At 41.5% G+C, this 14389-nt stretch overlaps 1 protein-coding gene and 1 pseudogene across 5 annotated transcripts in view; both read left to right on the top strand.

The window, feature by feature from the left end:
* RBPMS (RNA binding protein, mRNA processing factor) overlaps positions 1 to 14389 on the top strand; it is a 185963-nt gene that overhangs the window by 33343 nt on the left and 138231 nt on the right. The gene's annotated exons all lie outside the window — the stretch shown is intronic.
* Positions 12944 to 13524, top strand: LOC132512785 (MAD2L1-binding protein-like; annotated as a pseudogene).

Genomic DNA, 14389 nt, shown 5'->3' with positions numbered 1-14389 from the left:
CTTGCTTCTAGAAAGCCTTCCTGGACTCCCCAGGCAGTATCTTCTTTGTGCTTTCAAAACTAAATTATGCCTATATTAAAAGCTGTGAAATCCAGGCCTCCTGGAAGGGTATTTAGTTTTCCCTTTTAAAAAAGCAAAACAATTAAGCAAATGACAGTGTTGCAAGCCTTAACCGCATCATCCAGTGATTGATACACATGTCCCCCAGTGTTTGTAGTGAAATACAAAAAGTTTATAATCTTATTTCGTAGTCAAAGTTTAATCAGTTATAGTAGGTCTCAATACATCCTTAGCAATTGGGGCCTCAGGTTACCCAGCAAGATCCCTTTCATTAATTTCTTGAAGTTGTTTTCCTTCATGTTTTGGCTTCTTGGTGTCTACATAGTTTCTAAACTCAGCAGCCCAATAAATGGTACTATTATCTCCAGGTTTCCGTGCTTTAAAAAGTGGTATACGTTTGCTGTTGTTTCCCTTTTCAAAATGTAGGTCAATTTGTGAATTTTAAACTATTTTTAAAGTGAAAGAGGGGGAGGGGAACGTGCTTTTAGAAGAAATTGAATCACAGTAATTTGTAAATTAAATGCCCTATCCCTAGTAACTTGATTCATAGAACAATATTTTTGTTTGTAACTGTTTGGTTATATAGTCTACACACAAACTTGGCAAATTTAAAAAATATGAAATCGCACAAGTCCCTTTGCCACTGTTGGCAGTATAGAGAGAATCATACTCATTGCTCTATACCTGTAGTATTTCTATAAGAAACAACAAGTTGCATGCCTTGATCATTCTCTGCTTTACGTGGAATAAGATATTTGAGAGGTGAAAACAAAGAAGAGGCTTCATGGTGTATATCCCAGAAATGCACTTGTTTGGCACATTTTTCAGATCTTATAAAGAGGACTAATCTTTTGGTGAGTTGTTGAATAACTTTTGACCCATTCCCCCAAAGTACATTACAAAGTATGTCATATCAATGAACAGAAATGCAATAATGACAGCATTTTTTAAAAATATAGTTTATTTGAATAGAGCTTAAAGTAATGAATTAAAAACAAAGAAACAACCACTACCACAACAAAAACACAGAATGATTCCCATCCACACATGCAGCATTTTCTCCCACTCTTTTTATTTTTTTTTTTGGCAGTAGGTGGGCCTCTCACTGTTGCGGCCTCTCCCGTTGCGGAGCACAGGCTCCGGACGCGCAGGCTCAGCGGCCATGGCTCACGGGCCCAGCCGCTCCGCGGCATGTGGGATCTTCCTGGACTGGGGCACGAACCCGTGTCCCTTGCATCGGCAGGCAGACTCTCAACCACTGTGCCACCAGGGAAGCCCTCTCCCACTCTTTTAAACCACCTCACGTTTCCCAAGCACCAGAAATCCATATTTTCTTTTATTTTTTGGTCAATAAAGGTAAGAGCCGGTGGAGAGGCTCTGTTCAACCTCAGCCCGGCAAGGCACACAGCAGTTAGATAATTTACCATATGCATATTAGTGGTGCAAGACCTAATTCTTGTCCCTTACGGTAATGCCACTGATGTGCTCTGGTAACCAACACAAGCAACAAAGCGGTACTTTTCATTGACTAATGGATTTAAGTTTTTTGTGTTTTGGGCTTTTTTTCCCTGGTTTTCCTGGAGACACTGTATTCAAGATGTAGTTTAATAAGGACCGATTAATTCACTGCAATTGTTAAATTGGTATTCTCGATATTCCTTTTCTATTAACGAATGCTGGGATTGCAGCCTGACACTGTTGCCTCATCAGGGTTATTCCAAGGCACATGATGTACTGTTATGTAGATTCACATGCAGTTGTGAGAAATAATACAGAGAGATCCCCATGTACCCTACATCTAGTTTCTCCCAGTGATACATCTTGCATAACTGCAGTATAAAATCTGACATCTCAACCAAAAACCTGACATTACTCTAATCCAGTGACCTGATTCAGACTTTACCAGTTATACTTGTTGTGTGTTTATATTTAGTTTTCTAAATTTTATCACATATGTAGGTATGTATGAACACAGTCAAAATACAAAACGGTTCTATCACCATAATACCTCCTGCTACAAAATGACAGCATTTAAAAAACTAGTGGTATTTAAGTGTTATATGAAGAGACTAGTGTTTGATTTCTTGGTAGCTATCTCAGTTACTAATTGGAGAAGGTAGAATAATCATGCAACAATCCTTTTATACATGTCTGAGATATTCTCATGTCTGGATATCTTTGAGAGACACGTACTAACACCCTATTAGTAGTTTCTCCTAAAGGCCAAATTATAGCCTCTGCGTCATCTTCATTTACTTTTCTTGAGATATGGGTGAAAGTGCTATGAATTTTAAAAATACCTATCTCTTATAGTTCACTTACTCCAAAAAGATATATTAAGTGTCTACCATGTGCTTGGCACTGTGCAAGCTGCTGAAATTTAAAGACAAATAAAAAGGCCATTTTCTTAGTGAAAATGATGAAAAGTAAAGCAGATGATGACAATGCGGGAGGATAAGTATTTGTGGGTATGATTTACTTTTTTTAATGAACACTTTTTTTTTTCCCCCCGTTGCACCGGGTCTTAGTTGCAGCTCTCAGGCTCCTTAGTTGTGGCATTTGGGATCTAGTTCCCTGACCAGGGATGGAACACAGGCCCCCTGCATTGGGAGTGTGGAGTCTTATCCACTGTGCCACCGGGGAAGTCCCTATGATTTACTTGTTTGTTTGTTTGTTTGCGGTACGCGGGCCTCTCGCTGTTGTGGCCTCTCCCGTTGCAGAGCACAGGCTCCGGACGTGCAGGCTCAGCGGCCATGGCCCACGGGCCCAGCTGCTCTGCGGCATGTGGGATCTTCCCGGACCGGGGCACGAACCCGCGTCCCCTGCATCGGCAGGCGGACTCTCAACCACTGTGCCACCAGGGAAGCCCCCTATGATTTACTTTTAATATATAAGTGAAAGTGGTTTTAAAATGAGCAAGGCCTACTCCATTCATCTCATCTCTCTTCTCTCATTGAATAAGGGTGCTTATCAGTATACGTATTACTGATCATACAGTTCTATTGTCAAGAAAAGAGTCTTAAAATTTTTTATTTAACGTCCCAAAGATCACTTTTCTTTAGAACCAAACTTTAATTTGACAGATTAGCCTATAGTTGTTGAAACTGACTCTCTGGTCAAAAAGTAATGATTTTTAGGCTTCCCTGGTGGCGCAGTGGTTGAGAGTCCGCCTGCCGATAAAGGGGACACGGGTTTGTGCCCCGGTCCGGGAGGATCCCACATGCCGCGGAGCGGCTGGGCCCGTGAGCCATGGCCGCTGAGCCTGTGCGTCCGGAGCCTGTGCTCTGCAACGGGAGAGGCCACAACAGTGAGAGGCCCGCGTACCGCAAAAACAAGAAAGTAATGATTTTTCACCCCTTTGATGAGGGTGTCCTCAGTCTTTGGTTAGATGAAAAACTGTAGACAGGTTAGCCCTGCATCTCATTTGCATTATTATTATTATTAATTTTTACCCTTAAGCAAGAAATCTTCACCAGGACCTCTGATGTGGTGCTGACAGTACTAACTACAGAGGTGCTCATGACTTCTTTTGATGTCCCTTGAGGATGTTGGTGCCAGGGGCTACTTAAACCCTCCTTGGAGTGAAATGTTTTTTATCCATTGAGGAGTGTTGCCTTAACTTGTGTCACTTACCTGTTTTGCATTCCTGTCACCCACACTTCCTTTGCTTCTATGACTGCGATGAGTACGTCCATGAAGGTAGTTATGTTAAAAGCGGAGGGTAATATTAAAATCAGATAGGCTTTATTAATAGAGCGTGAGAGTGTGGTTTGCATATTAGTCATATGACTAACAGTTTAAGTTCAGGGTAATAGCTATTGTAATAAAACCAAATACAGGGCTTCCCTGGTGGCGCAGTGGTTGAGGGTCCGCCTGCCGATTGCAGGGGACGCGGGTTCGTGCCCCGGTCTGGGAAGATCCCACATGCCGCGGGGCGGCTGCCCCGTGAGCCATGGCCGCTGAGCCTGCGCGTCTGGAGCCTGTGCTCCACAACGGGAGAGGCCACAACAGTGAGAGGCCCGCGTACCGCAAAAAAAAAAAAAACAAAAAACACCCCAAAACCCCAAATACAGCTTCTGGCTCACTCGTAACATAGCGGTAGTTTCAGTTATTTGTTACTATTCGTGGCTTTATTCTTGTTATAACAAGGCAAAGAGTAAATAAATGGGGAAAAAATCCTTACACAATTGTTTTCTATCTGGCTATATTGCAACATAGGAAAACAACAAAAGAAGAACCCTTTAGCCTAGACATTCCATTGACTCAAGGAAAATCACACAAGCTCTGAAGACAGCTTTTATTTGGAGAGAGAGAGACTTTTCTGGAGGCTTCCCATGCGGATTGTTCAATAGGAATCCAATGCACGCTTCTGCTCCTCTAAAATGATGATGTCTTTTGCCTAAGAATAGACCCTTCTTTCAGTATAGAAACCAGATAAGCTGTCCTACAGTGATCCAAATAGCTAGCGGCCTCATCCCCACCCAACCCCCAAACTTGAATAACAACCCAGCAATATAATTTTACCGTTTAAAACTTGGCTGACCCAAACATGAACTTTCAAAGAAAACAAGAGTCATTACTAAAAGAGATTCCATTTCTTTCCGGGGCCTAATTTAAGATGACTTTCCAGAACTTTGAAAAAACTTATTCTTCCAATGGCCACTTAATTGTGAAACAAAATAAACACCCACAAGGGAGGCAAAATACAGAGTTCTCTTATGTTTGGATTTTAAAATATTTTTTTTTGGGGGGGGAGTGAGTTTTTTATTTCTGGGGTTGTCATACATTGTTTGGAATGATTTATCAGGTTCCATCCAATCCTGTGAATTTTAAGGGCGATGATTTATGAATAACTTTAATTCAGTAAGACTTCATTTCTTAAAATTTGCCCTGTTAAGCTTCTCATAATACCTCTCTATTCTATGTGCCCTGGTTATTCAGAGCCAGTGAGTGATGGTGTCAGCACTCCTAAGCCTGGTGGGCCTGGCTTCTAAGCCCTTGCTTGTTGCAGTGAACCAGACCACTTTTTATTGTGTGTGCCTTTCCGAACCCTTGGGAACGTCCTAGAGAACTGCAACAGCTCTGAGGAACTGCAAGACAGTATTTAAAGTGGCACAGCAGAGAGTGCACAGGCTTTGAAGTCAGACAGGCCTGGGTTTAAATCCAGACTCTGCACTTTGAGGTGTTGTCTTTGGGCATAAGGAGCCTCATGGGTAAATCGGGTGATTCTATCTGCCGTAGCAGGATCATTGAGATGAGTACATGAGCGATTGTATGCATAGGATTGAATCAACTAAGTGTAGCCGGAGTTTATGAAATGATAGCTATTATTATAATTGAGTCATTATTATTATAATTATCAACTTGACCTAGAACGCCAGTGTTCTGATTTTTGCTGTGGTATACATAAGACTTGTCATTGTACCCATGTTATCTAAGAGATGCCTTCCAAGTGTGGGTTACTTCAAGAATAAAGTAACTGAGCAGTCATGAGTCTCAGGTGGTCCTAAACCAATGCAGTGACTTCTGTGAGGTGAGTGAGCCCATATTTTGTTTGTGGTTTAAAAAGGAAAAGGGAAAAAACTCTTTATAGAGTCCTGCATCATCACTTTTCTAAGCAGTGAAATGAGGGAGCTACACTGGATGGTCTGTAAGTTACCTTCTAACTCTGAAATTCTGTGATTGGTACTAAACCCAGTACTAGAACTCTGGGAGCTTTTAGTTTCCTCAACTCTTAGGAAATCAGGTGTATCAGGGATTATTACATGAGAGTTGGAGGTAAGGGAGTTACTATCAGTGGTCTCTTCTGTCCACTAAGAACAGAAAAAAAGAACTTTGTGTTTCATTCTACCAGATTTTCAAAAATAATAATTCCTCATCTCACACACACACACACACACACACACACACACAATCACACAATTTAGTTCTCCAAGTGTAAGCTATTTGTGAGCAGTTTATGGAATTTCATTTAAGCAGCTCCTAAGGAGGGCTTTTGTGGGACAGGGAAAGGAAGACCTCTCTGTCCTTAAGGAATTTACAATCTAAGCAAGGCTGAAAATGAAGAAGATCCTAAAACATGTTTCTAAAGGACACATGTCCAAAGAAGACACATATCTATACCATCCAAGTGGTTGCTAACTCCTTGTGAAGGCGCCAAGTTGGAACACATGCTCTCTGGCCGTCTTTTTAGGTGCATTGCTTTTTTAAAAATAATATTTTATTGAAGTATAGTCGATGTACAATGTTCTGTTAGCTTCAGGTATACAGCACAGTGATTGTTTTATATATATAATTATATAGACACACGTATTCTTTTTCAGATTCTTCCCCCATGTAGGTTATTACAAAATATTGAGTATAGTTCCCTGTGCTATATAGCAGGTCCTTGTTTATCTGTTTTATATATAATAGCGTGTATATGTTACTCCCAAATTCCTAATTTATCCATCCCCCCCCACCTTTCCCCTATGGTAGCCATAAGTTTGTTTTCTGTGTTTGTAAGTCATTTTGTAAATAAGTTAATTTGTATCATTTTTTTTAGATTGCACATATAAGTGATACCATATGATATTTGTCTATCTCTGTCTGACTACCTTAACTTAGTATAATCTCTAGATCCATGTTGCTGCAAATGGCATTATTTCATTCTTTTTTATGGCTGAGTAGTATTCGTGTGTGTGTGTGTGTGCGCGTGCGTGCGTGCGTGTACGTGTACGTACCACATCTTCTCTTTCCATTCATCTGTCGATGGACATTTAGGTTGCTTCCGTGTCTTGGCTATTGTAAATACTGCTGCAGTGAACGTGTATCTGCAGGGCACATGTATCCTTTCGAGTTATGGTTTTCTCTGGATATAAGGTGCATAGCTTTTTGATTTACTTAATTCTTTCATAAATTTCATAGACCTTTCTAATTGAGTAGTGCTAGTACTTTATGGTACATGACTTTCTAAATTCAAAGTCTTTGCTGTAACTTGGAATTCTGTTCATGTCAGTAATCCTTATGGGACAGTGAGTACTGTGCTGATGATATACACAGATTAAAGAGACAGCAGCCAATGGGGATATGTGCACAGTCTGTGTGGTTGTGTGTTTGTGGTGGTGGAGTGATGAGTTAGGGAAGACTATATCAGGAATAATCTTGAAGAGGTTTCAAAGGTAAGTTGGTGACTGGGAGAAAAACAGTCTTTGGTTAGATTATTTAAGTCAGCGATATATTGATTCAAGATAGAAAAAATGTTTGGAATATGGATAAATTCAGGGAAGAAGCAACAATTTTTCTGACATTTCCTTAAGTCCTTATTTGGAATTTAGTTATTTCCAATAATTATCCCCATTTTTCTTTTGAAGAAAATAATTGTTCATAGTGAAACAGACTGCCTTGGAGAATAGAAAGCTCCTGGCACCAGAAGATGTTTAGAGGTTCGGAAAAGTAATTACTCCAGGTTTTCTTTTCACTTTTCTGGACACTTTAAACATTTCCTGCTGCCAGGAGCTTTCTATTCTCCAAGGTAGACCATTTTAATAGGGACAGTTTCCGTGGTTCTGCCCTCCTAGAACTGTGACTTCCATGCTCAGTACTATTCCTGCCTAGTTGGATGACAACATAATTAACCTACTCCTTGTACAGGGCAGCTGTAAATATTTTAAATGTGCTGTCAAATTTCTCCTGAGCCTTGTATTTTTCCCTTCAGGATAAACATCTCTACTTTGTTCAACCATTTTTATATGCCATAGTTTCCAGTTGATTTCCTGACCTGATTGCTCTTCTCTGGGAAGTCTTCAGATGGGATTTTGTGCTCTGAGTACAGTCCTTCTATGCAGAACATGTTGGCACCATTACATTCCTTTATCTAACATTACTGTCACTTAGGACTACATTAGCTTTCTCAGCACATGTCAGTCATCCTGCTTCCCTGCTTCTCCAAGGCTGGGATATGTGGTTGCCACAGCTTGCTGGTGCCCTTACATTTTTTCATGCAGTTATGGTTTGCTTGTGTTTTTGTTTTCAAAAGAAAGATGGATTCATTGTGTTGAATTCATACGATTGGACTTTGTACCAGCAGAGATCCTTGCTCATGGGATTTAATGTTTCTTGAACATTTGAATAAGTAAGAACATTTGAATTGAATAAATAATGAACCTTTATACGTTTATACTCCTCGTCATGGTATGTGTAGCAGTTTGACCTGGAGTTGTTGGGATTATAGGTCAAACGTTAAAATTGATATTATCAAAGCCTGCCATTTGGATAAGCAAGTTCACTTCAGAAGAATTTTGTGTTGAACTCTGAGTTGTTGGGATTATAGGTCAAACGTTAAAATTGATATTATCAAAGCCTGCCATTTGGATAAGCAAGTTCACTTCAGAAGAATTTTGTGTTGAACTCCGAGTGCTTTAAAAAAAAACCAAACTGTTGTTTTTGCTTAGGAAATGGTTTATCTATTATGGACGTTTGTCTTAGAGCACAATTTTAGATATTTATTTGCTTACTATTCATTCCCATCTTCCTCTTCCCTTGCTGATAAATAGCCTAGTGGCTTTTGTTAAAATAAAAACTGATCAACAGGGGCTTCCCTGGTGGCGCAGTGGTTGAGAGTCCGCCTACTGATGCAGGGGATGCGGGTTCGTGCCCTGGTCCGGGAAGATCCCACATGCTGCGGAGCAGCTGGGCCTGTGGGCCATGGCTTCTGGGCCTGCGCGTCCGGAGCCTGTGCTCCGTAACGGGAGAAGCCACAACAGTGAGAGGCCCACATACAGCAAAAAAAACCCACAAAAAACAAAAACTAATCAACAGGGTTCTCTAAATAATTGTAAAATTTCTGAGCCAACTGCTAGTCTTACCCTTCTCCTTCCCGAGTTTTAGGGTGGTCATTATAACCTTTATCAGATACAGAGTATAACTAAGTAGATTTGCCCCATCTGTCCTACCTGTGCAGTGAAGTGGACTGACAGTATGTGGAACCAGAAGTTGATGGTGGTCCTTATTGCAAGGGGTAGGGAAGACGATAGCAGCCAAGAATGCCATTTTACCTGAAACTTCTAAGTGACTTGGTAGAGGAAACACTTATTCAAGCAAAGGTGTAACTGGAATTCCCTGGCAGTCCGGTGGTTAGGACTCTGCACTCACTGCCAAGGGCCCGGGTTGGGGAACTAAGATCTCACAAGCCACATGGTGCGGCCGGAAAAAAAAGGTGTAGCTGATTACCTTTCACAGAGGATTAAGAATTACCATTTACTTCTGCAGTTGGAATTAAATTATTTTACTTCTTTATCCTAACACACATGGGGGTGGAGTGAAGGGAGAGGTATTTCAAGTACAGACTATACTACTCTACCTTTTTATGTTTTTCTTTCCCTTTGTATTAATGATATATATTATTAAATAGCCTAGATGTGCCACTGTCTATGTCAAGTTTGTATTTATATACAGAGCTAGAAATAGAAAGATACGGTCTTATTTGAAATGTCTGTTTGTAGAGGGGGAATATCTGAATTTACTTGGAAGTGTCAAACATACTCTGATACTGTAATACTAGTGGTTATTTTGACCTAATTTTAGTTGAAGTTAATGTGAGCTGTGATCAGTCACTAATGTGAAATAATGTTTGGAGGATAAACTTTATGGGTGCGTCAGTTAAAAGTAAATCACTTTAATCCTAAAGCCAGAAGGAAAGAATGTGTTCTTCTATGTTTCCTGTCGAATCTTACAGCTGAGTTGGAGGAGTCATGAGTCGGCAATTTCTAAGAAGTTAAAAGTAGTTTTGATAATTCATAAAGCAATATCTTCTCCTTTGGGAGTCCTTTCTCAGGATAGCATAATGATGTGGAGACACTGATTCATGGTTTACAAGGAACCTTTTACAATAGGACCTAAGAGAACCTTAAATAGGCTGACTTGCAGTGAACGTCTCAAAGGAATGTTGTTAGAAATCTTTTGACATTCTGAAAGTTACAAGAAAAAAGTTCTTCTGTAGAGGTAATCTTCAATTTGCTTCTCTCTTGCTAATTGTTTCTTCTTTTATATAATTAAAAAAATTTTTTTAATTGTGGGTAAAACACAAAATTTGCCATCTTAACCATTTTCAAATGTACAGTTCAATAACGTTAAGTATATTCACATTGTTATGCAACAGATCTCCAGGACTTTTTTTCTTACAAAGCTGAAACTCTGTACCTGTTAAACAACTCCCCATTTCCCCCCTCCCTCCAGCCCCTGGCAGCCACCATTCTACTTTCTGTTTCTGTGTGTTTGTCTACTTTAGGTAATCCTGTGTAAGTGGAGTCATACAGTATGTCTTTTTGTGACTGGCTTTTTTCAACTGAGCATAATGTCCTCAGGTTCATCCATGTTGTAGCATGTGACAGGATTTCCTTCCTTTTTAAAGGTGAATAATATTCCATTGTATGTATAGACCACATTTCGTTTTGTTTGTTCGCTCATTTGTTGATGGGCATTTGGATGGTTTTCACCTCCTGGATATATTGTGGATTATGCTGCTATGAACGTGGGTGTGCAAATATCTTTACAAGATCCTGTTTTCAGTTCTTTTGGATATATACCCCGAGGTGGGATAGTTGAATCATATGGTGATTCTATGTGTAATTTTTTGAGGAACTGCCATACTGTTTTCCATAGCAGCTACACCAGTTTGCATTCCCACTAAGGGTGAAGAAGCGTTCCAGTTTCTTCACATTTGCGGCAGCACTTGTTATTTTGTTTGCTTTGTTTTCTATAGTAATTATCAATTTTTCACACTAACCATAATGATCAAATAATTTTTGAGTGTCTGAGTGTACACGAATAGGGGATTCGGATGTACTCTAAAAAGCTAGGGTTTTAAATTGTTCTTTAACTTGCTTTTAATAGGTCTGGTATATTGTTTCTTCTTGATTTTCAGCAAAACCAGTAGGGAAATTTTTAACCAGGGTAGAAAAAGCAGTGGAACATTGTGTAGCTAAAATTGCAGACCTCAAACTTGGCACAGGTATTAGGCTGATAGAAAAAAAGTCAAGTTCAGTAGACCAGATTGTGGGGAAAGCATGATTCATGTCATAGAGTTTACAAATAACAGGTGTACATAGTGCACTAGGATGTTTCTTGCCCATTAATGGAAATGTTCCAGAGACTGAACAGTCTAGAAAGATGGATAAGGTGGTGGAGCTCTTCAACTCCCCAGTGTTTCACTTTTTCCATCATAATGCCTAGTTTCTGTCCTTTTTCTGTTACAGACGCTAGGTAGTATCAAGATTGTCTCCTTGCTGTTAAAGGTGGAAAAAATGAACCCTCCAAAAATAGAAAAAAAATCTAATGTTTTGGGAGATTTTCCACTGTAGTGTTTATTTATTCGTGTATCCTCTTAATCATATCAGAAACAACGTGATCAGCCTCCTATAGACTACACATATTAGAGAAACAAGTAACTTGGATAGAAAAACATGGGAAATTACTGAACTAAGAGCAAGTAGTGACTTAATTTTGAACGATACCTCTTTGGACCTTTACTATGCCAAATGTTCCCTCTGGTGATACAGGCATAAGTAAGCCAGAAAATGAAATAAAACACTTGAGATTCTTCACACTCCCTTTTCTCATTCTCTGCACTTCCAGGTCCTCATCTCTTTTTTCCCTTTTGCCCTTCGTTCTGTAGCACTCCTGTGTCCCTTGAAGGTTTTCTTCCCTCTTCTCGCTTCCTCTGACTCTGGCGGCTCCCAAATGCGCCGTTGGTGGCACTGTATCTTGTTTCTGTAAACCCTCCCGGCTGGTCACAGCCTTCTCATCTTAATTACATTCTCCCTACTCCTGCCGTCTTCCCTGTTTTGCTAAAGATGGTGCCCCTTAGGCCCTCGGTCTGCCGTCTGCCTTTCTCTTCCTTCGACCGATGCATGCGGCACCGGAGAGCAGTCCCCACCGCCGGAGGCTGTGTCGGGTGTGCAGCTGCACTTCCGGTGGCGGGAAACCCCTCCGGCTGCCATCTTGGTAGCGGGGCTGAGGGCTCCAGCTGGGCCTGAGCCCGAGCCTGCTGTCAAGAGTGGGAGGGCACCAAGTAAGAGACCTGTTAAGTTTCCTGCGGAGAGAAGAGGGAAGGTCAGGATGGCTTTGGGGATGATATTAGTAACTGAATTAAGGTTTCCAGGGAACTGTCACCACGGATGCGATGACTCTTAATCGTGACCTTTTTTTAACCCCCCATAATAATTTTTCTTCAATCATAGTGTCGATGTTAATGTCCCCTGAAACATCCACTTGTGACAGTAGGGGCGATTGAAAAAAAGCGTGTGCTTAGACAACTTCCGCCACACCCACTGGCAATGGCTCCTTGATAACCGAGGATGGCTGTGACGGAGCGCGTTCGAGCTCTGCCCTGTACCCACAACGCTGATCTGGAGCAATGCGCTGTGTGGGTGTGGTTTATGAAATACAGGCATAAATATAGGCCCAGTCTTTTTCCTAAAATGCAGTACTTATTGTTCTTTTCCTGAAGCCTCAATATGGTTTTTAAGATTTTTGTGTGTCCTGCATGAATAACTTTGGTAATTATGACTAGAAAATCCAAAACCTCATTCATCTGGTTGCTATAAAAGAGAGAAGACAAGACTGCATAGCATAATGTTAAGACTCCAGGCTCTGAGCTGCTTGAATTGAAATCTCAGCTTCAACACTTACCAACTTTTTGACCTTGAGGAGGTTCCTTAACCCTTAGTTAAACCTCGTTTGCAAATTAACTCCCATCTCAGAGGGTTGTGATAAGGGTGATTGAGTTGATACAGGTCCACACTTCCTTCTCTGAAATCCTTGGGACCAGATGTGTTTCAAAATCTTTTAGATTTTAAAAGGTAACACAGATGCAAACCACATGGAGAGTGGGGAGGAGGTCGTGATGACGCCCCGGAGCCGGAAGTGCAGCCCCTGGCCGCAGTCTCTGGCGGAGGACGTGGTGAAGAAGAAACCTCGGGCCACTGGTGAGGCGAGCAGCAGGAAATGCCAGCAAACCCTGGCAGAACTGGAGAGCGTCCTCAGCCACCTGGAGGGTCTCTTTGCCCGGACACTAGTACCACGGGTGCTGACCCTCCTTGGGGGCAATGCCCTCAGTCCCGAGGAGTTCTACGAACTTGACTTGTCTCGCTTGGTCCCCAACAGCGTGGACCCGAGCCTGAGCACAGCAGCTTCTTTGTGGCGCCTCTTCCGAGCCATTTTCATGGCTGATGCCTTCAGAGAGCTGAAGGTTCTTCCACTCGTGGGCACCATCGTCATGGCACAGGGTCACCACGACTGTGGAGAAGACTGGTTTTGACCCAAGCTCAACTATAGAGTGCCCAGCCTGGGCCACAGATTGGCTGTGACCCTACCCCGTGGCCGACCCACCATCCCAGCTACAGCCTGGGAGGATGACATTTGGTTCCAGGCACCAGTGACACTGAAGGGCTTCCACGAGTGAATGGGAATGCTCATCGTGAACACAATGGCTAAATTGTCTTTCCCCCTGGCACCAAGTCACCCATCTCTTGCTTGGAGCTAGTTAATTCCTGGTGAGAGGAAGGTTCTCTCCTCCTGGCTGCCTGCCTCCGTTATAGACTTCCCCGGGGGCTGATGGTATGGCTAGGGCTGTAATAATCATCACCGAACACGCATCTCTTTGAATCAAAGGCTGATTTTCCCAGAGGGTCCTGGGTCAGGTGTTTCTTTTGGGGGTTGGAAAGCAAACATGGGCCCATAGACAGACACTCCTATGGAGGTGACCTTTTCCTGCTTTTTACTGAGGACTTTCAGAATTTTTACTAGGGACGTAATGTGGATGTGACTTGTGAACTTAAATATAAAATGAATGGATTAATGTTAAAAAAAAACAACACAGTGTATAACCCACTGAACACAATACCCCCAGTGAGGTCTAAGGTAGAGCCTAGTAATTAAGCAGCCTACTATTTCTCCAGTGAAACAAATAGTTACACTAAGTGGGAGAAATGAAAACTAGTCATTTCAGGTCATGTTTTGCCACCCGGTGCATTTACATATACGACCCTTCTCCCCCCATCGCACACAGTTTTAGGCCTTCTGAGCTTTTAAGTTTTGGAATTGGATTAGGGTCTGTGGATCCCTACATAGCCATTTGTAAGCACCATTTTAATGTTAGTTATATGCAGAACTGAGTTCTTTCTGTACTTTAGGACCTTTGGCTTGTCACTATAAGAATAGTTAAATCATTGTGGTTTAAGGTGAATATGGTGGGGGTCACATAATGATATGTATTTTTCACATATTACCATTTCATTTGGGTTTCAGGTCTACCCCTTTTTCCAATTGTAAAAGAATAAGAAAGATAGAG

The sequence above is a fragment of the Lagenorhynchus albirostris genome, chromosome 21, assembly GCF_949774975.1.
Source record: "Lagenorhynchus albirostris chromosome 21, mLagAlb1.1, whole genome shotgun sequence".
Classification (NCBI taxonomy): domain Eukaryota; kingdom Metazoa; phylum Chordata; class Mammalia; order Artiodactyla; family Delphinidae; genus Lagenorhynchus; species Lagenorhynchus albirostris.
The sequence above is the reverse complement of the archived record's forward strand: the minus strand, read 5'-3'. Positions and strand labels throughout refer to the sequence as shown.